This window comes from Xiphophorus maculatus, chromosome 13, assembly GCF_002775205.1.
Source record: "Xiphophorus maculatus strain JP 163 A chromosome 13, X_maculatus-5.0-male, whole genome shotgun sequence".
NCBI classification, from domain to species: Eukaryota; Metazoa; Chordata; class Actinopteri; order Cyprinodontiformes; family Poeciliidae; genus Xiphophorus; species Xiphophorus maculatus.
In genome coordinates, this window is record NC_036455.1 from 19,740,412 (window position 1) to 19,764,222 (window position 23,811).

General features: G+C 40.0%; 1 protein-coding gene across 12 annotated transcripts in view; it reads right to left on the reverse strand.

The window, feature by feature from the left end:
• Positions 1-23,109, reverse strand: part of adgrb2 (adhesion G protein-coupled receptor B2) — a 262,213-nt gene extending 239,104 nt beyond the window's left edge. For 7 of the 12 annotated variants that reach the window (XM_023345460.1, XM_023345465.1, XM_023345463.1 and 4 more), the window contains exon 1: positions 22,233-23,108. The gene's annotated coding sequence lies outside the window, so the exon portion shown is untranslated. Of the gene's footprint in view, positions 1-22,232 lie in introns of all 12 variants that reach the window. The other 5 variants (XM_023345456.1, XM_023345457.1, XM_023345455.1 and 2 more) reach the window with 1 other exon arrangement.
• Between the last annotated feature and the right edge of the window lie 702 nt (positions 23,110-23,811).

Sequence of the window (23,811 nt, forward strand, 5' to 3'; positions counted from 1 at the left end):
GCAATATATGAATCTCACTTATAGTTTCTGGTATTTAACTCCTATCTAGCTAACAAAACAAATTGGATAATACAGAAAAAACAATCTCTTAATAGTCTGGCCTCAAACAGGAGGAATGTTGTCTGCTAACAGAAGCAAATGGCTCTAGATGGGGGAGATGGTGATATGCTCTGCATGGTAAATATCCGTCCCTCCATGGCCATATTCTCATTCCATCAACATGCAACAATCCAATGCAATTCCATAGAGGGATGAAGATGGAGAGTGCAGCTATAGCTACACTCTAAAAGGTAGAACAATCCATCAGTCGGAGCTGATAACAATGTGTTTTCATGTGCAACTGTCGAGGGATATTTTGAATAAATCCTAACGCAGACTCTTGTAAAAAAAACAAAAACAAACGCGTAGCCAAAGCTTGAAACTACTTCAAAAATATCAAAGGTAAGTTGTTTAGATTAAAGCTTAAATTCAGCTGCCTTTTTATTGTTACCCTGAAGTGGTGACGGCACGAGGAGGATCTGTTTTCATTCCAGCCGACAGAGTAATCATGAGACAACTGTGGTAATAAAACTGGAAGCGGACGGAAATAGAAATGGCTTCCAGGATCCTGTGAGCACCAACAGGCTGTGACAGAATCCTGTCGTTTCTCTGTATCCCCTGTATTTCTGCTTCCCCCCCCCCAAACACCAAACCCTCAGCTTTGATCTCCTGTTTTGGCACCGCGATTAGTTGGTATTATTAGTGCTGTGATATTAAGTTGTCTCATTCCGGGAGGAGTGACAGCTCTTAAACAAGCATTTGACACTAAAACCATCACTAATGCTAATTCCTGCCACACTCGTGCAAACATTAATCTTTAATAATGACAAAGGCCCTTCTGTTCAGAGGAGGGGTTACTTCCTGTTCCCTCCAAGCCCCTCTGACAGCCTCCCTTACTCGGGAGCTCGCTATTTTTAAATTGGCTCAGACAAAAAAAGAAATCAATTTCAGACTGAATGTGACACGCATAATGGACTTACTTGGTTTTGTGTGTTGATGCCTTTTTTTAATTCCCTCCGTGGGTGTTTTAAACGCAAGCTAAAAAAAAAAAAAAAAAAGGCAACTATCAATAATGGAGGTCACAACTGGCGAGCATTCACGTGCTTTTAATTAAACAAAAAGTCACGCAGTGTGTACTTATAGCTGTCCTTGCATCTGCGTCTGATCATTTGGGCAAAGATATTCCTCACAATGCAATTTACTGGTCCGGCGAGACATTTCCATTTTTAACTGAAGGGTTTTGTCATGTAGTAGAGAGTCTTAGCGTGTGTGTGTGTCCAGTGCAAACGCAGGCCGGCGACTGAACGAGAGATTTAAAAAGAAAGCTTCAAACTGCAGTAAAATGAGTCGCACTGTGGTGGCGGCGGTGGTGAGGGTGGTGGTGGTGGGGAGGGGGAGTAGGAAAGGGTTATAATAAGCCTGTTGTAGGAGTTAAGGCCTTTTTAGCTGGAGATCAGACAGAAGAAAGAGCTGAAATCACAGCTCTTCTTCCTACACTCTGTGCTTCAAATTTCATAAAAAAATATGTTGCCATTTAATGAAGGCTGTATATGCCACTAGCCTCACACTATCAGTGCCATATGTCTGTCTGACTATCAATGACATCTCAATCTAATTGTTACCGGTGGATCCAATGTAGACGCAAGAGGAAAAAAATGAATAAGGCCAAAATGATTGCTTTTAATCAATGCACAAAATTGATGTTGTGACAATCGAAGACGTATTGATTCATCAGCCACTTTATTATGTACACCAGCTCCTGTTTGTGACAACAATAAAAGTCAATCAGACAATGCAGCAACTCAAATGCAATCGGTCCTGGTGAAGACAAGTTCCAACCGGGCAAAATGTAGAAAGATGAGATTTTGAGAAAACTTTGAATGGGGCATGATTGGTGTCATTTCCTAACACTCAGCTCTTGGATGTACAGAGAAAGGTCAGAAAAAGAAAGAAAGAAAAAAAACACAGTCAGTTGCAGAGACAGTTGTGTGGATAGAAAGGCCTCGTTGAATTCAGAGGAGAACAGACAGTTCAATGCAACCCGTTGATAAATCCAAGGTGGGATACTATCTCTGAACGCACAACACATCGACCCCTGAAGCAGGTGGACTACAGCAGCACGAGACCACACCGAGTGCACAAACTGACAGCTAAGGACCTGAAACCGAGGCTGTAATCCACACAGACTAAAAATGAACAATAACAAATGGGAAAAATGAAGAGTCTCGATTGCAGCTGCAACATTCAGATCAAGGTCAGAATTTGGCATAAACAACCTGAAACACATTCATGCTGCGGCGTATGAATGGTTCAGGCTCCTGGTGAAGATTGTGAAGCGATTTGGGGAATATTATCTTGACACAATTTGGGTCCCTTGACTACCAAGAGAGAATCTTTTAAATGCCACAGCCTATTGTTGCTGACCACATACAGTACCTCCATTTATAACCACAGCATACCCATCTTATAATGGCTACTTCCAGCAGAATAGTGCGCCACATCTCATAGATCATCTTAAGCTATAGTTCTTGGCTACTATCTAGGAGCTTATTTATTATTTGTTTCTTCATTATTAGTTTACATAACTAAGATTCAGTTGAAATCTTGAGTTAGGAAGCAAGAAAAACGTTTAGATTTTTCTTGCCTTCCCAAGAGGATGAATAAATGCAAATGCCGCAGCCCTTTGTTTGCACCTGTAAATGAAATGATAAAGCATGGCAGATGAAAGACTCCAAATGACTCGCTCTACGCACAATGAGATTTGCCTTTATACCTCCCATAAAGGTTTATTTATTTTAAGAGATCTGCCAAAAACAAAAACCACGCACAATATATTTACACACTGCGTGAGAAATCAATTGATTTCTGAGAGGATCTAGTTTCAAGTTTATGTTGGTTTTATAGAATTAACGTCAGCCGCAGGAATTTCTTGATGACACAAAGTGGATTAAATAAAACACAACTAAGTGTAGTTTGCTCCTTCCTAGACGCTGACCTCAAGCTGTCTTAAAATCGCATAAAAGTCATTGAATCTAGTTAGACACGAGAGCTACATTTAATCTCGGAGATGCTCGAAGTTGCTGTTTGTATAAACGTTAATGAAATGCAAGCAAAAGGCAAAAATATGAGAGTACTCTACATTTTTATTGTGATTGTAATATTGCACTATTTGCTATTGTTATTTACCGCCTATTAAGGATCCTGGATTAGTTTGCACACATCACCGACATTTGAAGAGGTTATGTTGCCTTATGCCGAAGAGGAAATGCCACTAAAATGGGTGTTTTAAGAAGATTAAATATTTTGTGCTATTCTTCTAAGCCCTACTTAGCAGCACATTGATTCCTGTCTGAAGAGGATCCAACTATGTGGCAGCGTGAGAAGAGTGGATCAGTGAAATACCTTAGGTTTAAGCCATGCACAGCAGTGGGATGCATTGCACACAGCAGTCGTGACTAACTTGGAAGAGTTTGGGAATTCCTACACTCTAAAATACTTTGAGAGTTTCCAACGACTCTCAACAGTACATTAGATTTTTGACATTGTAGTATGGTCTAATTCAGTGTTTCCCAACGCCGGTCCTCAAGGCACACTGCCCTGCATGCTCTAGATGTTTTCCCTACCTGATTCAGTTGAATAACGTTCAGTAAAAGCCTATTAGTCAGTCATCAATTGAAATCAGGTGTGCTGAAGGAGGGGAACACATAAAGCACGCAGGGCACCATTCCCTGCATGCGGACAAGGGTTGGAAAGCAAAATCATTTGTGAAGTAAGGGAAATTAAAAATCCTGCGATTAAACTTGCTGTATTGGCTAGATAGAGGATGAACAAATGTATGTCATTTATTTTGGTACCAACTGTTGACTTTTCCTATCTGAAACAGTAAGAAATACACTGGAAAAAAAGAAAGATTCTTAATTTGCGATAAAATACCGGTAGCAGTGGCTGCCATATAATTACGGTGACAGAATTGTACCGTATAAATACAGTATAAAGTATATAGTGTAAAATTCTGGCATACACAGCTGCTGGGAATTTACCGGAAATTAGAGACTTATTTTTTTACAGTGTAGTCCAGCAGACACTACGAGTCATTCCACAAATTATATTTTATGACACCTACATTACACAGAAAGAACACTGCCTCACTGACTTGACTTTGATGGACACAGAACTTTAGAGATTAGCAACTGCATTAATATAGGATATACTGTATGTCTCATTAAACTGTTTTTTTTTTTGTTTGGTTTTTTTTGCTTTTGCATGTTCACAAAAGGCCCAAGACAGCCATGAGAAACTACAGAAAATCATGCGGTTTAGTGACAGATGAACAAAAAGCGACACAGAAAAAAGAACATTGCTCTTCATTTAAAGTCACAACCATTACTGACATTCATCATTCATTACAGACCGGGGAAAGTAACACAAGTCTGCGTTCCTAAAAGGCTACAAATCCGTTTAATGCAGGGCTTGTTTTTAAAAACAGCATCTAAAAGGGTGTCAATAAAGATCTAGATCAAGCAAAGGGGATTTGTTGGTTCTGCTTAGTTACCAAGGATCAGCCTTGATTGAGTGGATGCCTCGCTGATATCATTAGCTTTTTGAAAAGGGCTCCTCAGATGGGGAGCATGAGTGCCAACAAAGATAAAATCCATAGAAAGGATAAATGGGATAAAGAAATAAATATATATATTTTTTCTTTTTCAGAATCATGAACTTTTACCCACTTCTAATAAATATGTGATGACTGAATCTGCCAAGCCATCAAACGCGGCAAAAATGAATAGAAAATACAAAGTGACAAAATTATTTATGACAGCCGGAGTAAGTGAAAATACGCACTGAAATCTGGCATATTGGCAAATACCTTTCCTGGATTGTACAGCGGTTTAATAGTGTGTAGTATGAAATTTTAACCCAGTTAAAAATAATGTGGTTTTACACTATATTTTATAAATCACTCATTTTTAATCAGTACTTCAGTGGACAAGGTGAGAAGGTTTGGGTAGCAAGAAAGTAATAAAGCACATCTGCACACCTACAAATAGCAATGATTTTGAATGCCACAAAAACTTTACAAATTTGCATTTGCTTCCTGCTTTCCTAAGGGAGAAGCCAGAAAACCCAGTAGAAATGAACACATTTTCTCAGCTTGTGCTTTCAGTCACTACACCAAGCTTGTGACCATTGATGAGAGTAAGGCTGATATTAAAAATGTCCGAATTTTTTGTTTAGCACATATCACAAGGTTCATTTGAAAGAAAAAAAGTTTGACACTGTAGTTTGGAAAACAGCGGAAGGACCCACCACCCACCCTCATGTTCAAGCAAAAGACAAACAAAAAAACAACAACAAAAGCTTGCCTCTGTATCCTTCGTTCTTATGTAACCACATTCTTCCACGCTGAAGGTTGAATGTTTATTCACCGAGAGAGACAAAAGGCACAATTAACAGGATAAGGGAAAGATTAAGCTCTTCACTGAGGTTTGAAATAAATTAGAACATGAAAGTTTATAAGGTCAGCAAAGGAATTAATATGAAAGACGTCGCTGATCGGTTATGAACGATGTCTCTTCTGTTCCATTATTGTTCATCTGAACATTTAACACAGGATGAAAAAATAAATAAATAAATAAAAATCGAGTAGTTACATTGCAGCAAAAGTGAATCCAGTAAGTTTCAGGTTGGCTTCCACCAAGTGTGCCACACCGATGGATGTGCTTCCGCCTTATTGCAGAGCAGTAAAGCTAAGGCCTTTCACTGATCTTACACCTCTCCCTTGCTAATCTATCTGTCTTACCCAGATAAGACAGACCCAGTGGATGTATCACTTTCCAATCATCCTGCCATGGCTAACTCCAGTTAGAAACGAGAGGAAAGAATAGAAAAAGTGTTGGAGAGAGAAATAGGTATCGATTAGATCAGATATAGTGAGCAAGTTGGGCCACGTTCAGCGCCTTAACACTCTGGAATAGAAGAAAAGGGAAAGAGAGATGGCGTGGTGGACTGCTAGACAGTAGCAGCAATGAAGAGGGGAAGCAGCAACCGTGGCTGCTGCAAAGGATGTTGCAGAAAAGACAGGATGCATAAAAGGCATGATAATGGTAATATTTTATTCAAATGCACAAAGCCGAGATTTTTACAGCACCTTCATCTCAATGCAAACATCAGTTGGAACCTGAATGGAAACCTTTACACTCTGGTTGCAGTTTACGTTTTTACGTTGCAGTTTACGGGGGGAAAGCATCCAAAGTGAGGTTGTGTAATTGTTTTATACATTTCACATTTTGAAAATGATTTCTACTCTTTTTATAGTTTACGGAGGTTTAAATTTATTTTGTGTGGCTACTTTTGTGATTGATTGGTGTTTAACGTTTTATTATGTAACGCAAAATAAATTGGATTAATGTTGTGTTTTGTGTGTCGCCCTTTAAGCACATTGGTTGCACAAATGCACAGTTAAGGACTGCACAACTTACAGCTCCTAATGGCTTGTCTCCTTTTTTATGTTAGTAGAACAAAGCACCCATTCCTCGAGTTCAGCGATCTGCTCTGTGCTGATGCACCTCAGAACAGACCTGTTCAGTGAAGGTTAATGGCAAGAATCAATACACCAAGGCAGTCCCGGTGTGTTTGTCACACATCCTCTAGCCAACCAGCTGCACAGATTATCTGCCATCACAACCTTGAGTATTAAACACTCGCTAACCCCTTTAAAATCTGACGGTTCTGGGGCGTGCCGTGGTGGCGTAGTGGTTAGCGCGACCCACATTTGGAGGCCTTGAGTCCTCGACGCGGCCGTCGCGGGTTCGACTCCCGGACCCGACGATATTTGCCGCATGTCTTCCCCCCTCTCCTTCCCTGTTTCCTGTCAGCCTACTGTCGTTTAAGGGACACTAGCGCACACAAAAGACCCCCTGGAGGGGTAAAAAAAAATTTAAAAATCTGACGGTTCTGAGACTGCCACCACCTCGGCCCTCTCAGAACTCAAACTGAGACGGCCTCGATGTGCTTAAGTCCTCCTTGGGAAGCGCTACCTCATTTTGGACTTGACCAAAATAAACAAAGGACGACGATCAAATGTTTACATGGTTAAATAAGGTATCGTGGCTGCTTAAAAGTTACTTTGTGAATTTAAAAGACCTTTTAAATGCACAAATTTTACAGTTTTCAACTTGCAGTGACAACAAATCTTTAATTGCGCTCAATCAGAAAATTTTATGTGGCGTTCGATTCGAGACAAATCAAAACCTCAAGCAAAACTATGGTTTACACAGTGGTAGCATAGTCCGTCTATTTTTTTTTTTGTCTTGGCCTATAATGGTATCATCAAATGTCACAAAGTGATGTTCCTCTGTGCAATTAATTATTTTTCTATTACGCATACAGATGAAACTAAATCAACAGATTATGATGTGTGAAAGGTTCATTAACTGGGATGTGACTGCTGTTTTAGCAGTGACACTTTTGTTTCTGCTATCAGCAATTACTCTGACAACTATAAGTTGATAAGTTGTAATTACCCCTCGAGTAAAAGATCTCCTACGTCTGACACCCCGTTTCTGTGCAACGGAGCCATTTCCCTTGGGCAGCTTGAGAACTGTATGACTAGTCGTAATTGCCTCGTCCTCTCAACTTAGTGAGGGGTTAATAATGCCACTGGCCTTCTTCTCATCCCATCAACTTCTCCTGTCCAAAGTCTGACAACAGCTCACAGTCTGGCCCACTAGTTTTCCAGGAAACCAACGCTCACCAACGCAGACAAAAGTAGTCAAACTGTTCCCTAAGATAAGCGCTAATGTCTCACATGTTAAGCTCTTCAGTTGTGTAATCAGCTCAGGTTAGTATTACAGCTATACTTCAGCAAACTTTGTCTATGTTCTCCTCATACTGGTTGATCTACAGTAAATTCTGTCTAACCCAGGCAATGGTGAAGGAAAGTGAACTTCTCCTTACTCTTGTAGATATTTTACCTTTCATCCAAACGTTTTGGGGTTCTTCTTAAGCTCTGAACTGAATACACCATTGGGATGAGAAGCTTAAGGTCTTAAAGAACAAAGATAAGTTTCACATTCTTCTTTTCACTCCCTTACAAATACTTTTTCTTATGGTTTGGGCCTTTAAAAGCATTTTAAAGGTGCAAAGTGACTAAATTACCTGTGCATTATATTAAGTTGAGGAAAGAACCTGAAAAGCTACAGTTTTATATCGCTCTACTAGATTTAAACAACAAGTATGTTGACGCTTCAGAAATTATCAGCAGCAATACAGACAATCATAGGGGTCCTAAAATATTGCGAATCCTGAAAATGTTTTTTGAGAAAAAGGCAAATGAGTGATGACCATTCTTTTTAAGTAATACTGTCTCTACACAAAGAGAAAGATGTTTTCAAACAGGAAATACATTTTCAATTGTCTTAAAAAAATGTCAACAAATCCAATGGGATAGGCATCTTGCCAGTCCACTTTCATGTCTAACATGCATGAAATGAATGCAAAATTTCTGCTCCATTTCCAAAGAATACATCCTTGCAGACAGAGAGAAAAGAAAAAACACATCTCCATTTAGAGGCTCGCTCGTGCTCCATTCCCCTGGTGATTGAGATAGATTGACAGCACTTAATTTCTTTCTGAGACGGTCTATTCCTTGAAGGTAGAAGGGTGCTATTCCACAAAGAGATCCCTTCCCGAATCCCGGCGGTTTCAAGTGTGCTAGTTTTAGGATCACCGGCTAAATTGGGTCCGGGAAAAAGGTGCTGATGGTGTGGAGAGAGGAGATTTGGCTGCTTTGATACCAGAATGGCGGGGGGAATTAAAACACTGTCAGGCTGCGAGATATAAAACCTATCTAAGCATCACCAGGGATTTCCTTTACTAGAGCACACAAAGAATAAGCTGAAAGGAGCTAACAGCTGATTTTAATATCTGTGCGGTAACCACATGCAAGCTTGCTAAAAAGCTCTATATGCATTAGACAGGAGATTAAGTTAGAAATCATGCTGGTTAGTCAGCTATGTCCAATCAATAGGATTATAGCGTCACACTGTCAAGTTAGAAATTGGTAATACATTTTAAATCAAGCTCTTAGCAAGATGGGTGGAAGTAATCTTTATATTCTTTATAGCTTCTTGTTTAAAAATGTTATGCTTTCTTGACAAATTGCTATATTAATACATTGAATATCAATCTGCATGAATAAAATGGATAACGAATTTAGTTCCTAAATTTTGTAAAACAAGAAGCTGGGAATAGTTGTGTTATGGTATGCATGTCGCACAACTATGAAGTGTTGCATCATTGCCAACAAGCAAAGGCTTTGATAAAAACCCTTGGCCATCAATAACCAGGCATGATATCCCACATATGTCCCATGTTGCTATCAATAAAGACAAGGCCCAAAGTTTAAGGTAAACTGGATACAGTATTTGGCGCTATAGTCAAAGAAATGTTAGCTTTAGAAAAATACAAACCGAAACACACTTGTTAGACATATCCAAAAATCTGAGGGAATGAGGCTCAGAGCTCTAAGATGGCATCTATAGTCATATTCAATAAATTAGAATATGTGTTTCAATAAGCCTCACTTGTCAGATTAAATCTACCTTTTAGAAATAAGCTTTAAGCAGGTATCAAACATACTTTTGATGAAGCGCATGTTTTTGTGCTGAAAACACTTAGTATTTATTCTGATGTAATATTCTAATGCTAAATGGTGAAGGTGGAAAATCATAATAATGATCACAAATAAAGGCTTAAAAGCATATTTATGTGTGTGAAAAATCAATATTGTTGATTTATGACTTTTCAATATTTCTGACTTATTGAATATGAATGTGCATTGCACACTAACTAACTAAGTAACCAAGTTACTTCATTGTAACATCATCTAACTTCATGCAGTCACGGTCAGTACAAAGGAATATTCAAGATGCCATTCTTAACTCTTGCTTATATTTGTGTTTCTCATGTCAAAACAGAAAAAGGAACTGCACTCTTTTAATGCATATTGCATCTAAAAAAATGGCTACAGCATAGGAGTAGTTTCATTTCACCATACTAGCTAATTCTGCTTGAGTAATAATGTAACATGCTACTCTTACTTCAGTACAAATTCTGGCTAATCAACCCACCTCAAGTGTGTCTTAACCATAAATGCACCAGACACACACACACGCACACACCCGTGTCTGCTGAGATTTATGGTTTATAAACATGCTTCCTGTTTCTAACATAATTTTCTGTCTGCTAATAATAGGCGCACCACATACCCAGAACATTCACAACTATTTATCTGCATATTCTGGATTCCAATGAGGGGAGTTAATATATATTTACTGTGCAGACACACTAGATTGTAGGGAAGTTGAGTAGCAGAAAAAAAAAAGTGCACATTTAACTTTGCGTGGGACAAAATGTACAAACAAATGTCTGCAGTAGAATTTGTGATAGACCCCTAATGTTGTACTAAGAGAACCAATATCATGTTTCATACAGATGCATTAGGGTTTTGTTTTTAAATGGATAAAACAACGTTTTAATCCTCGGCACACATGGAAAGCTTTTATCTCTAATTGTACCATCTGCTCTGCAAGAACACATTTTTATAATCCAGTACTGTTGCTTTATGGGGGATAAAACATGTAAAAAAAAAATGCTGTGCTTTAAGGGAAGTACATTGAAAAAAATATCTTCCAAAGATAAAGGCTTCCGCAGCAACCTGTGATGTCTGATAATTTCTGCCTTCAAATTGCACCATCATGGTATTTTCCAGCACCCCCAAAAAACGTATATTGGCCTAACATTTACTCAATAAGCAGCAGTTTTCATTTCGTCTTCTCTGTATTTACTGCAAACTGAGCCACAAAACCCAAAGCATGACTGAATTTGTTCAGTACAAATCAAACATATGACCAACAAATAACCCATTAATTTGACTGAAGGTAAACAAAGCAGAGCTTGACAGATGTCTAAATTATTAACTTTCTACACAAATACTAAAGTACAGTTTCCTTACATTATTTGTGTTACTTATTTCTTAAGTGTTTATTAGAAGCTTGTGCACCACAAGCAGTGCGATGAGTCAGACTCGAAAGTTTTAAGTGTCTCTGTCTTCGCGACTTTTCAGAGTCAAAACCGTAAGAGTCATCGCTCTGCTTGCACTCTCATGTCCTCAAGGGCCTTCTTCTGCCTAACGCCTGTGATCCTGTTGATCCGGCAGAGAGTCCTACAGGATGAAAAGGATTCTCGCTCGCAACGCTTTGTGTAGTTTCACTAGGCGAGGCACTCTTGCCCTTGACTTGAATAGAAGTTTTGCCCCGTTAGCATAAAATGTTCAAATGCGAAAGGGATCCAAGACTATATTCTCCTGAGTCTTATGTTTAAAATGTCACACAAAAGCCACAATCAGAAGAAGGAAGGTTGGTGGTCGAGGGAAGGCACAAGTTAGCAACAAGATGCTATGTGAGCTGAATGAGAAAAAAGATGAATCTTGTTTGCTGGAAGTTGCAATTCTTACCTCTAGCTATAGTATATGGATATGTGGATTCCTCTTGAAAGAGACAAAGTTTCAAGAGGAAACTTTGAAACTATAGTCACCTCCATGGGAGCTAGAAATGCTACTCCGCTGATGTGTTTTAGCAAATGATCAGGATAATTTCCTTTGCAAGCTTTCCAGGTACATCCAACTAGAAGCAGAAACTGGGGGAGACCTAAATTCCCTTAAGGGACTGCATATATAGCCCATCTGGCTTGGGAATATGTTGTACAGTCTCAGACGGATCACAGGGAGCTAGAAAGAGTTGCTTGGGTGAGGTATGTTAAGGTTTCCCTTCTTGAAACTGTGACGTCCGCAACGTTTGTAGACTTTCATAACGTACATTGACTCGTTTTTAGAGCTTGCTCCAATGGTTGTGGAACCTCGCTGTTCTAATCCAACTAATTCATATTGATTTTAAACAACTTAACAATGAATGTGTGTTTGTATGAGCCTATTAGTATACATTGAACACGCTGACAGCAAAGGTAAACCAATGACGAAGAGCATATTCTTTGACCACTGAACCAGTGCCTGGAAACAGTGTGGGGGTGAGAGGAGCATTACATCATAGGAGCAGCATGGCCTCTCATTCCAAGTTTAATTACATAGCTGGCCTATGCAACCTTCTCATTTCATGTTTCAGTCTAATTGCTGCAAATGCAGGCCGAGGGCTACCTCCGGTCAGGGTGTTTAGTGGGGAAACTAATTAGACAATGTATCCATGATAGGATGACAGTCGTGCTCTGAAAGACCTTTTTTTTCTCAGTGTAAACCCATAAAAATTGGAGTCCTGGCTCTAAGTGCAGTAATTTAGTTTTAGAACATTAAAAGCTGCACAGCTACCACTAGTTTGTCCTTTTATTGTTGTTGTTTTTAAGAATTACTATCAGCCACCCTAACACGTCAATGTGGTTGCAAAATCTAATAGCACCCCCAGTTGGCTGATCCACCAACAGCGTTATCAACAAGGGGTATTAAATAAAAGGTAATTAAGTGCCTTGAGTTTTAGTCCATCTGCGAGGAGAACATCACCTTCTATGAGCTGTGTAAAATAACGTATCAAAAGTTAAGAGGGCTACTGCTCAACAAGTACTCGCTCATTTATATCTAAGTGTTTTCTTTACGAAAGAGCACAAACTAAATCCCTTTCTAAAAATAAAAAATAAAAAAATGTCATCATGCTCCGGATGACTTGTAGAAACAGCGAAAGCATAGCGATAGTGTTACACCTTTCCACAAACACAAGCCATAAACTTTTCTTAAGTTTCAGATCTGTTTCACTCATGAGTAAGTTTTGAAGTGACAAACACAGAGCTTGTTATGAGGAGGCAATATGTTTTCTGTAAGTTTGATTGCGACCCTACTTCAGAAACAGCTCTCCGCTGCTTTGTGTAATAACCAGCTCAGACCGCTGAAGGTTGTATTCAAGTTGGATACCATGGCGTTCTAAAAGTTTCCAAGTATGTGGTTAAGAGCTTTCTCTAGCTTCCAACTAAAAGAAGTAGTTGGTGATACAATGTCAACATTTTCAAAATGCAATTTATCAAACACCCAATGCAATCGCGCTTGGACAACACAGACTGGGTTAGCAAAAATAACCCATACTGGGTTTGTATTTTTAAAGTACAGCATACCATTTGTGCAAATCTCTAAATGGCTTGTATTAAATACAAGTTTTTAAAAAAAAAGGTGTATGCAACTTTTAAGCTAGTTCATGAACTTGCAAAAAGAGCCAGAAGACACACAAGCCATCTTGATTAGCCTCATGCCATGTCATTCAGAAACACAAGGTAAAGCGTGGCAACAAGTTTTGATGACTTGTGATGTGAAAGTTGTGACAACTTTCTACAAGTCATCTGGAGCATGATGACGTTTTTTTATTTTCAGAAAGGGATTTAGTTTGTACTCTTTCATAAAGAAATGTGATGTCTCTGCCGTAAATACCTGTCTGTCAGCTTTGTACTGTAGGCGTACAGGCCTGTCAGGTTGCAAGACAATCCAGCATCTCTCTGGGATGGATTTCCACCTGTCCCCCTTTTCTTATTCCATAAATACACAAGCAGCAGTCCTGACAGGCCTCTAGACCTGCAGAGCATTTTTTTTCAACCCCCGACAAGCACACACTACTCACACACACACACATATAAACACATATCAGGCATGGGTACCTACACATGCACCACATTCTGCCAATGGCTTTGCAGTGAACCCATGAAAGGAGAAAACCTTTCATTGGTTTCTTACCTCCAAATGTCTGTGATATTACTTTTCTCTCAACTTTTATTCAAACAGGCAAGCTGGGCACATTCCAAGAACACAGTTTATTCACAGCAACAGCCTGTGGAGATGAGATGCCCTTATTTAAAAGAAACTCCACTTCTTAGTTTTGCCATGAATGTTTTTTTTTCCCTTAATTCCTTAATAAAGATGAGTGTGAATGTGACAGGATTTGTCAAAAATGTAAACTTTTGTGTTGAAAAAAACAAACAAGTAAATTAGATAGTTGTTTTTTTTTGGAATCCTAACTTCGGACTATTATTATTTTAGGTTACAAGAATGCATATTAGTTACAGCTGCAATGTCTGGCACTTTTACAAAACAAACGACTTAAACAAAAGCCCCCAAAATCCCCAAATTGATGCTACTATTGCAAAGCCAGTGAGAATCCTGGGGCTGTATTAGCATCCAAAACAGAAAACTCTTGCACATATGTAATCACACCACGAAGGTCTTTCGACTCCTTCCATCTGCTTTGGCAGAGAACAACCTTTTGCGTTTTGACCTGCAAACTCAAAGCTTCCTTCCCCATAAAGCACAGAAATAGGGGCCAAATGAATGTGACAGTAGGGTCACTTTGCCGAAGAATGAGGCCAAACTGCTAAAGCAGATGAGTTTTCAGCCCCCCTACATTAAATAGTGGAGCTTGCTGCTTGCCTTTCTCTCAAGTGAGATGGGTATGCTGTGTGTGTTCGTGTACAAAAAAAAAGAGAGAGAGAGACTGTGGATGTTTCAGAGTAGATAACAGGAATAATCAAAAAGAAGACAAGAACAAGGTGTAACGTATCGGTATTGAAAAAGGCAAAGGTGGGAAATGAACGAGAGCTTTAGGAAAGTCATAAAGGTGGGCCGTGAATGAAGAGGAAACGCTTGTCCTATCGGTTGCTGAGAAAAAGCAATCATGAAAACACGTTAACTTCAAGAATCCTCTCAGGCCCCTTCTGTATGGCCCCATAAAACAACGGCTTTAGATGCTCTGAATCAATACAATCTGCCAGCTCCTGCTCCTTTTCAAGCCCGGAGGGCCACACATTATGAAAAACATTACATAAAATAAGCAAATATGACTGCCGGGACGCAGCCAGTCACCGACTAGGAGCTCCCCCGTTCGCAAGGCTGCACAGCTTGCAGCACATGAAGTAACAATGATCGTCATTGCCCAGCTAAGTCTTCTCGTTTATCTTTGCACAAAGAGACTTATTAGCAGAGGGAAAAAAAAACTTTATGAATTAACTGTTCTCCGCGCTTGTATTGTGGCAGTTTTTTATCCTGCGCGCGATCAATATTAATCAGAGATTTGAATTATCTCAGCAATTCAAGACAATTAATTTGTTTTGTGTACTTCCACTCCCCACACCCACCGCCCCACTGGCTGCCTCGACCTACACACTCCCAAGAAACCCCTGTCCTTTTATTTTTCTTGTCAAAAAGACTTAATTATTGCACAAAGCAGGTCTACGGGGCTTTTGATAAGTGTTTTTCTTGTTTCCTGTTAACTTTTCTTCATGGCTAGTGTCGAACCGTGCCCAGTCATGCTCATAGAGCCGCCCCGAACCAAAATGGCACTCATTGCAAATATTGACACAGTCACCCGGGGCCATGCCAAATGACTACCGTCCTAGTGATAGAGGCATCTGTGGCTCCAAATGGAGCATGGCACAGCATATGAAACCAAAAAGAGAAATAAGCATCCGCTCATTCAATTCATCCCTGACCTCTTCTTCAACCCTGTGTAACCTAAATTTCCCCCCCAACTTCCTCTTGCTCTGTTGCTATCTAGTGACCTGGGTCTGTGATCGCTGATTTGCAGAAAGTTGACAGCAGATCATCTGGATGTGGTGAAGAGAACTCCTAAGCCTATCTGTCAGTGTATGTTACTTGAACCAATGCAGTCAACCACAATAAAAGAATGAGATACCCTTGCCCCGGTTATTAATAATAATAATAATAATAATAATAATAATACACAAATCCTAGCTACGGCTGTATATCAAAGCCAGTACATCCATGGAATTAAAAGAAAACCCGCAAAGCCTTGCAGAAATATAGACGCCACTGGAATGTTTCCACATTTCTTCAAACACCAGTGTGTTTTCTTGATATTTTATGTTAGAAACCACTGAAATGCGGTGCATAGTTGTGAAGTGGTAGCAAAATAGTTAGTACAACTATTTCTGAATAAAATTATTTGTAATATCGGAAATGCTCCCATGTGCGTGAATTTGTTACATGTGCCACATTATCCTCCTTAGCAGATAAAATAAAGGAAATAATATGAAATGTTTTTTAAACATCAACTTTAAAAAATCTGAAAAATTGTTACTTTGAAAAATACATTTTCATTCCAAGTAACATCTGCATTTGCATTTACATTTTAACTTTGCCTGAACATCTGTACAACTGCTTTAATAAAAAAAGCAGGCTGAGGTTGTTTGGTTAGCTTTGTTGTTCTGATAAAAAAAATTTCAACTCTCACTAGCTACCAAAATGTTCAATTGTTAAGCAATTTGAAAACAATTTTCTTCCACTTGACAATTATTCTGCACTTTTTGCTGGATAACTTGTCACATAAAACACCAATAATATACAGGGAAGTTTGTGGTCGCAAAGCAACCAAATGTTGGGAAGGTTTGAGTGAGCATGATTACTTTATCCAGTCAATCCCAACCAGAAGCATCCTTTTAGAATTTATTGAGGTTTGGACAGAAACAATCGGTGTATGGGGCTTAATAATGAGGAGGAGAAAATGGTGGGCAGATGAGCTTGTTAGGGAGGGAACGGGGATAGGGAGGAAATGTGTTTTTGCACATGTAAGAGAGGGGTGTCAGAGGAACAATGGCACAGCGAGCGTGCAGTGATCCAGGCAGGACCAAGCTGTCGCCTGGCTCTTAGTACATATGCACTAGTTAAACCGCCCGCGTGTGTGCACACACACAGCTTGACTCCCCACGGCCACTTTTTTTTTTTTTTTGTACTGGGATTCCTCCCTCCTGCCATGTGTGTGTGCTGATGAGTGCACTTCATACAAAATACTCGAGCCAAATTGAGATGTGGGAGAGAAAAAAGAAGAAAAAAAAAAAGGAAGAGATGCAGGTGAGGAAAAGGTTATGGGGTAAAAGTCAGTGGGAGAAACAATGGAGGAGGAAGGATGAAAAAGAGAAGAAGAAAAAAAACAAATTCAATGCCAGCATTGGTCTGTGACATGTGGGTGGATATTGAAGATGTTATTAGTATCACATTTGCGGGCTTTATAAAACTGCCGCAGAGCTGGCTCATTTTAATATATCTTCAGCTGATATGTGCCCCACTTTCATATGTGTTGCACTTCCAGCAGCTGCTGAGATGATGGCGCAGTGATAACACAGCCATTTCGCAGCCCTCTTTGACCCTCCTGCTGTGTTTTAGTCCACAGTTCATTTCATCTCTTTTGCCAAGCTTCTGCGATATTGTTACAGTAATGCACGACACTTGAAATTCAAGAATGTTAAAGTTAATATTCGGCTTATATATACGGGCTTCCTTTGCATTTGTATTGTAAATATTAATTTTGAAGCACTTCTCTCTGTTTTTACATTTAAAATGTAACGGAAAAAAACATAATAATAATAATAATAATAATAATAATAATAATAATAATAATAATAATAATAATAATAATAATAATAATAATAATAATAATAATTAAGGAATAAGCAGCAATTTATGTGCAACAAGTGCTACAGATTTTTTTTTACACCTACTACTGTTTTGGCTTTTCCCTTCAGGAGTCACCACACTCATCTGTCTTTATTTAGTCCCATGCTCTAGATGCTCAACTAACTTCATAACTTCTTTTGCCTAAATTGAGCTTAAAAATTGAAACCATTCCACTTTTGAGGACTTGGGTTTATAGGCAATGCTTATTCAAGAGTTTTACAAATACACAGAAAAAAAAAATCACCATGTTTTCGTGGTTTAATTGATTTCTGCTCATGGCCGTTTGCAACCTTGAGCCTGCACAGGCTATTCCTTACAACAAGTTAAAGCGGCTTACGTTGCAAGCCTGCAAGACGCCAGCTAGGATTGCGAATGAAGTGCTCCATTTTCATTTTGGACCTTGGTAGAGACTTGAAGAAGAAAATTAGAAAAAAAACTGCTCTTCCAAAAAAAAAAAAAGGAAATGAAGAACTCTCTGGAGATTACTGTGGGCAACGTCAGCAACCAGTTTGGCATAGAATACACAAATTCAGCCGAGGGAAACACTGCTCTCATGAAAGGCTTTGTACCTGCCAAGATGGCACATGGTGTAATTCATGCTAAAGAACCGTCCAATAATTCCTACTACTTAAACGGGGATTTACACTCAAAGAGGCTTTTTCTGTTCAAGTTTCATGTTTGTTTTCTTCATTCATTCAGTCTAAGAACTAATTACATGGGAAGACGGTATAAATTTGCTTGTGAGAAGTTATAATTGTTAGACTAAAATGTTTGTCGCTCAATAGGTGCATCAAAATCCACTCTTTTCTGCAAAATGTTTAGCAAACTTTTATCCATTTTACTAAGCATATGTTTAAAACCACCAACGTGTGTAGAGGATAACGCAATTTTTGCAGCATTGCACATTTTAGTGGGTTGAAGAGAAAAATAGTGAAGGTAATTATTGTGGGCAAAGTTCTAATGGGAAACCTTCCCAGCTAGAGCTGTGTTTCCATCACAAAAGGTCTGCAAGTCTTGGGCACGCAATAAGTCATTAAAAATCATGGCAGTGGCAGAGGTAAACAGTTATATTCATAACTTAGCCGTGACGCTAATTTTCCATCAGCCATCAGAGGAAATGTTGGCGTTGGAGCAACAGGCCCGCTGTACTTGGGTTGCGGCTACATATGCAGCGTTTTGGTTCAAATTGTAGTTGGCGAGGTTTATGGAACAGCTGCAGATTCAACACGTTCAAATGACAACACGACTTTTTATGAACTGTGCCATGCTGTGAGAGCGCCGGTGATGTCACCTGCACGTTGTCCTAAAAGGACAAAAACAAACTACAAACTACAAGGAAAACTGCTTCTTGCTGTCTTCTTTGTGGGATTTTGCCAGTAGTAGCAACTGGCTGTTGATCACGTGACTCATGATGCAAAAAAAAAAAAAAAAGTGTTTCCATTGCAGTTCTGCGAAATACATCTTTAGGTCACCTCATCCCAGCCCAGCAATTTCTCATCAAAAAACTGTTTTATTATTATTATTATTATTATTTGGGTAACATTTATTTATTTGACAAGGTGTGCATAAGACTGACATGACACTGTCATAAACATGAAGGAGTACTTATGAATGTTTATGCCTGTTGTCATGAAGTGTCATTCGGAAAATAATGACACTATTAATGCAAAGTCGCTTTAAAAGTTGCATTAAAAGTCCATTAAAAGAGTCAACTTTGCATTACATGGTAAATAATGACACCTTAATGCAAAGTTGGCACTTTTAATGGACTTTTAATGCAACTTTTAAAGCAACTTTGCATTAAAAGTGTCATTATTTTCCGAATGACACTTCATGACAACAGTCATAAACATTCATAAGTACTCCTTCATGTTTATGACAGTGTCATGTCAGTCTTATGCACACGCCTTCAAATAAAGTGTTACCATTATTTGTTTCCATTAAGCAAATGTATTTTCGTCATTTCAATTGATGCAGTTTCATGGTTAATGGAAAAGCAGCTTATGTTGGTGCTACTTTAACATTCAGCAACATAATAATAAAAAAAAGCAAAAATTGGCCCAGGAATGGTTTGAGGTGCACAACAAGTTTGAGGCGTTGACTTGTTGGCTTCCAGTTTTCCCCAGACCTCAATCTGATCGCAGCTTTGACGAGATGTGGGGGACAAAACGGTCCATGGATACCCAATCCCACAACCCACAGGACCTGAAAGATGTGCTGTATCAGCTGCACATCATGCTTTGTTGGATAAAAAACAAAACTGTACTCTATTGTCTATCGGTACAGTGAGGATTTTTTACTTTCTCTGGAGTAAAGAATGATGAAACCCCACCCTCACCCACCTATACTATTACTCAAGCTCAAACTCTCCAATAATAAAGAGCAGCGTTGGAAGTGTTTTCATGCTTCTCTGGCCTTTGTCCGTGGTGCTGAACTTGTAACTGCAGCCAAAGCCCCTGGATGGTGCATGTGTCGTTGCATGTATAGAATCAGAATGGTGCAAAAATGTAATCTTGCAGGCTCCATCACTTTGAGCAAAGCTGAATTTGGAAACCACTTTCAGGGAATGCTGGAGCTTTAGTGAGCTCAGAATCTGTTCAACCTCAAAGGGGCGCCTTGCACAAAAGGACATTTTCCTTACCTTGCAAAAAAGGTTCATGTACAGTTCTGGAAAAAATAAATACTTAGGAATGTTTTTATTATTCACATTATGCCTTACTTCCAGCGTTTGTCTATGCAAAGGTTCTTCAAGCCAACTAAAGATCTATTCTTTATGTTTAGTGAAGCTTCTTATGATAGTTTGAGGGTAAAGACTTTTTAAGTGAATTGTTGCAGAAAATAAGTAAAACGTGCTTTATATGGGCTCTTGATCAGTTCATTTGATGAACAATAGCAAAGGACCATTATGATGGTTGAGCAAAAAACAAAGCAAATCTTTCAGTAGCTCCGCAGTTCGCTGTAACGAGTGGTCTGTGGTGTTGTGGTGGCTGGTGGGTTTAAGTTGATGTTGGAGCCAAAACAGGGTAATTGTTGACAGAAAGCCATGAGAAGTACTATTTGAAGACGCAGCAAACATGTGAAACTAAACCAAAACTAAACTCATTGCAAAAAGCGGCATGTGGAGAAAAACTAACGTTGCACATCTGCCGCACTGGCAGCAGTTCCTCAACATTGACCATTAGACGTAAGTTGAAAATCCCACCTTTGTCGCAAACCTAAAAACATTCATAGTCTGCTTTGAACCGCCCCTTGCGAAACCTTCTGGAGGCGCCCCTGGCAGAATACTTATATACTCGCCACATATTTTTAGTTGTTGAATGTTGAAAATCGTGCATCGTTTCAGCCATGTGTTACTCTGTCACGTGACCGCAATGTCACAAAATAGTTCACTGTACGTGGGTACTTGAGCAAAACAACCTGGACTCTGATGACCTGTTCATCTGAACTGAACGAGTCGCACAGACGCTGCATACGAATCAGTGAGTCCTGCACAGCCTCCCGCACAACGAGAAGAAAGTTTAACATATCACAGATGGCATTTTAAAGGAACAACACAAATCCGGCTGAGCAACTCTTTTTTTCCTCCTCCTTTTTCTTTTTAAAATGAACATTAGCAGAGATTCGACGGTGGTCGGGGACGGGAGTTTGAAATAAAAGGTGCGTGAAGAAGGGAGCGCACGCTCCGCACGCTCAACAGATGGCATGGAGAGGAACAGACAGAGGGAGAGGACGCTCGGAGGCTGCTTTGCACTCTCTTTTCCGCCGCGTCCCAGGTTGTCATTCTCGCTCAGCGTCACGCGGGAGCCACCTGCTCGCCTTCCTAAAGGCGAGCGGTTCTGGAGAGGAGAGCTTTGCACGACGTGCGCACAGGCAGAGCGGCGCTTTGGCGCTACACGACGCGGCACTGCGGCAGGCGCAGACGAACCCGCCGCGATGTTGCAGCTTTCAAAGGGCTTTCTGTTGCACGATCCGCTGCCAGTGAACTCCCCACCCCCTCCATCTCTCCTCTTTTCTCCCCATGCATGCTCTTGCGTGCATCCTCTTTAGCATTCAACGGCGGAAGCCGCCCGCTCACTCATACGGGCGCACAGTTGCGCACGGAAAAACCGTTGTAATCAGACAGCGGACGATGTATCCTTCTGCCAACAATTAGTTCCCACCAACTAAAAGTAAAATATATGATTAATATAGAAAACTTAAAACAAAAGGTAGGGTGCAACCCCCCTTCTTCTGTCTTCCAAGCGGATGGGGGGGAGGGGGGGGGCGTGCCAATGCGTCTAGAAACACTAGAATGGAAAGTGGAAACAGTGTGCGTGTGCGTGCGTGTGTCTGCGTGTGTGCATGCGTCTGTGTGGCCACTGCGCAAAGTTCCAGGTCGGTTTTAGAGGCGAGAATCCTAAAGCTCAATCCCTGCTCTCTCCTTCAGGGATTGAGAATATTTGAGCTGTCAGCTGTCCCACCTGTGATCCATCTTCCATATCACATACTAAAATATAAAATAAAATACAAAAAACAGACGCTTCGATTCATTCCTTGTGACAATCCTATCCAAACAGGCTGAAGCTATTAGCTGGATGCGACATCAAAAATAGGCACGTCCAGACCAGAGTAAATAAACACACACCAGCTAGACAAAGTTGAGTTTTTTTCTCTCTCTCTCTTTTTGCCGATAGGCTCACGTTACCTGGTCGCTGTCAGCAGCAGTTATTTGAGGAGGAGGCTATTCCCCGATCGGTTCCGTGGACATAAGTTAAGTTTCCCATCCATGGCACGTCTCAGACGGAGAAGGGGACTATTATTCATTCACGTTTTGCTGCTGCGCCCCACTAATGTTCTCCGTGAGGCATCCCACTTCATCGAGTCCAAAGAGTAGAAGAAAAGGGAAAAGGAAGAAAGTATAAATGGAAACAAACAATCTAAACAAAAGGTTAAAGGAAAATCTAAATTCATGAAATCATAAAAATAAAGAAAAGTGGGCACAGATCAAATGAAAGAACGGAACAGAAAACAAACAAACAAAAAAAAGAGGGGCAACGCAATCCAAAAAACAAAAACAAAAAAAGATCAACTAAAAAACGATGTTACTGTAGATGTCCAGTTTTGTTTTAAAAAAGCGTAAATCCACGTGATATAATCTCCATGGTTTGGTGCAGGGAGCCGCACGACATATTCCAAATTCAGAATAAGCAGCACCGCAGCAGCAGAAGCAGCAGCAGTGGAATAACGGGGTGGTTTTTTCTCTTTTTTCTAACGATGTCCGATACTCCAAGTCCAAAGAGGCTCTTCATTTAAAGCAGACGCCGAAACAACAGAGAGGGAGCGAGTTGGACGCGAAAGATGAAATCACAAAAAAAAAAAAAAAAAGCATTATATCTCACTCCTCCATTTCTTCCTCTTCTTCCTCCTCCTCCTCTGCGCGGTGGGATGAGATGTGTCGCCTGCTCTGGCATTCGGGATGAGGATCCACAGGCAGCGTCTCGCAGTCGGGCATCTGGCTCCCCTGCAGTGTCTTCACGAGCGGAGGACGGTGATGCGCGCTCTCGCTGCCCTCTCCGCCGGGGATCCGTCAGGCGCGTTCACGTCGTAACTCCCCATCCCCTCCTCCTCCTCTTCCTCCTACTCCATCCTCCATCTTTCTCACCCCCTCTCGCTCGCATACACGCGCGCGCACCCCAACACACACACACACACACACATTCTACCTCTACTGACGTCAGCCAGCAAAGTATAGCTACATGATGTCAAATTCCACAAGCTCTCAAAAGGACAATTCCGCTTTTTTTTTTTTTTGTAACATCACGCTTGATTTTCTTTATTTGGACACCAATACATGACATATCACGCCAACATCTCTGCAAACAGTTAATGTGATTAAAAATGAAGACAACCCGCCATGTCTCGTGAACTTTCGGATATTGAATCATACCCCAACACAGTGCAAACATTGTGGGAAAGCAGAAAATGATTTTCGAAATTCTTTGAAAAATTCAAATCTTAAAAGTGTGGCGGCTTGTTATTTTTTTTAGTAAAGAATAATTTACTTTGATATCACCACGTCAAAACCAACATGGCTTACAAAGTAATCTAAGTAGTAACTACAGTCCCACCTGTGTGTAACCTGGTTTTAATATAAATATACCTACTATATGAAGGCCGTAGGAGGAGTAATTAAACAACAATAATGAATAAGCATTCATTATTACCAGGCAGGCAAGGGAGAAAGTTATGAAGAAGGTTAATGCAAGATTAGGCAATAAAGCAAC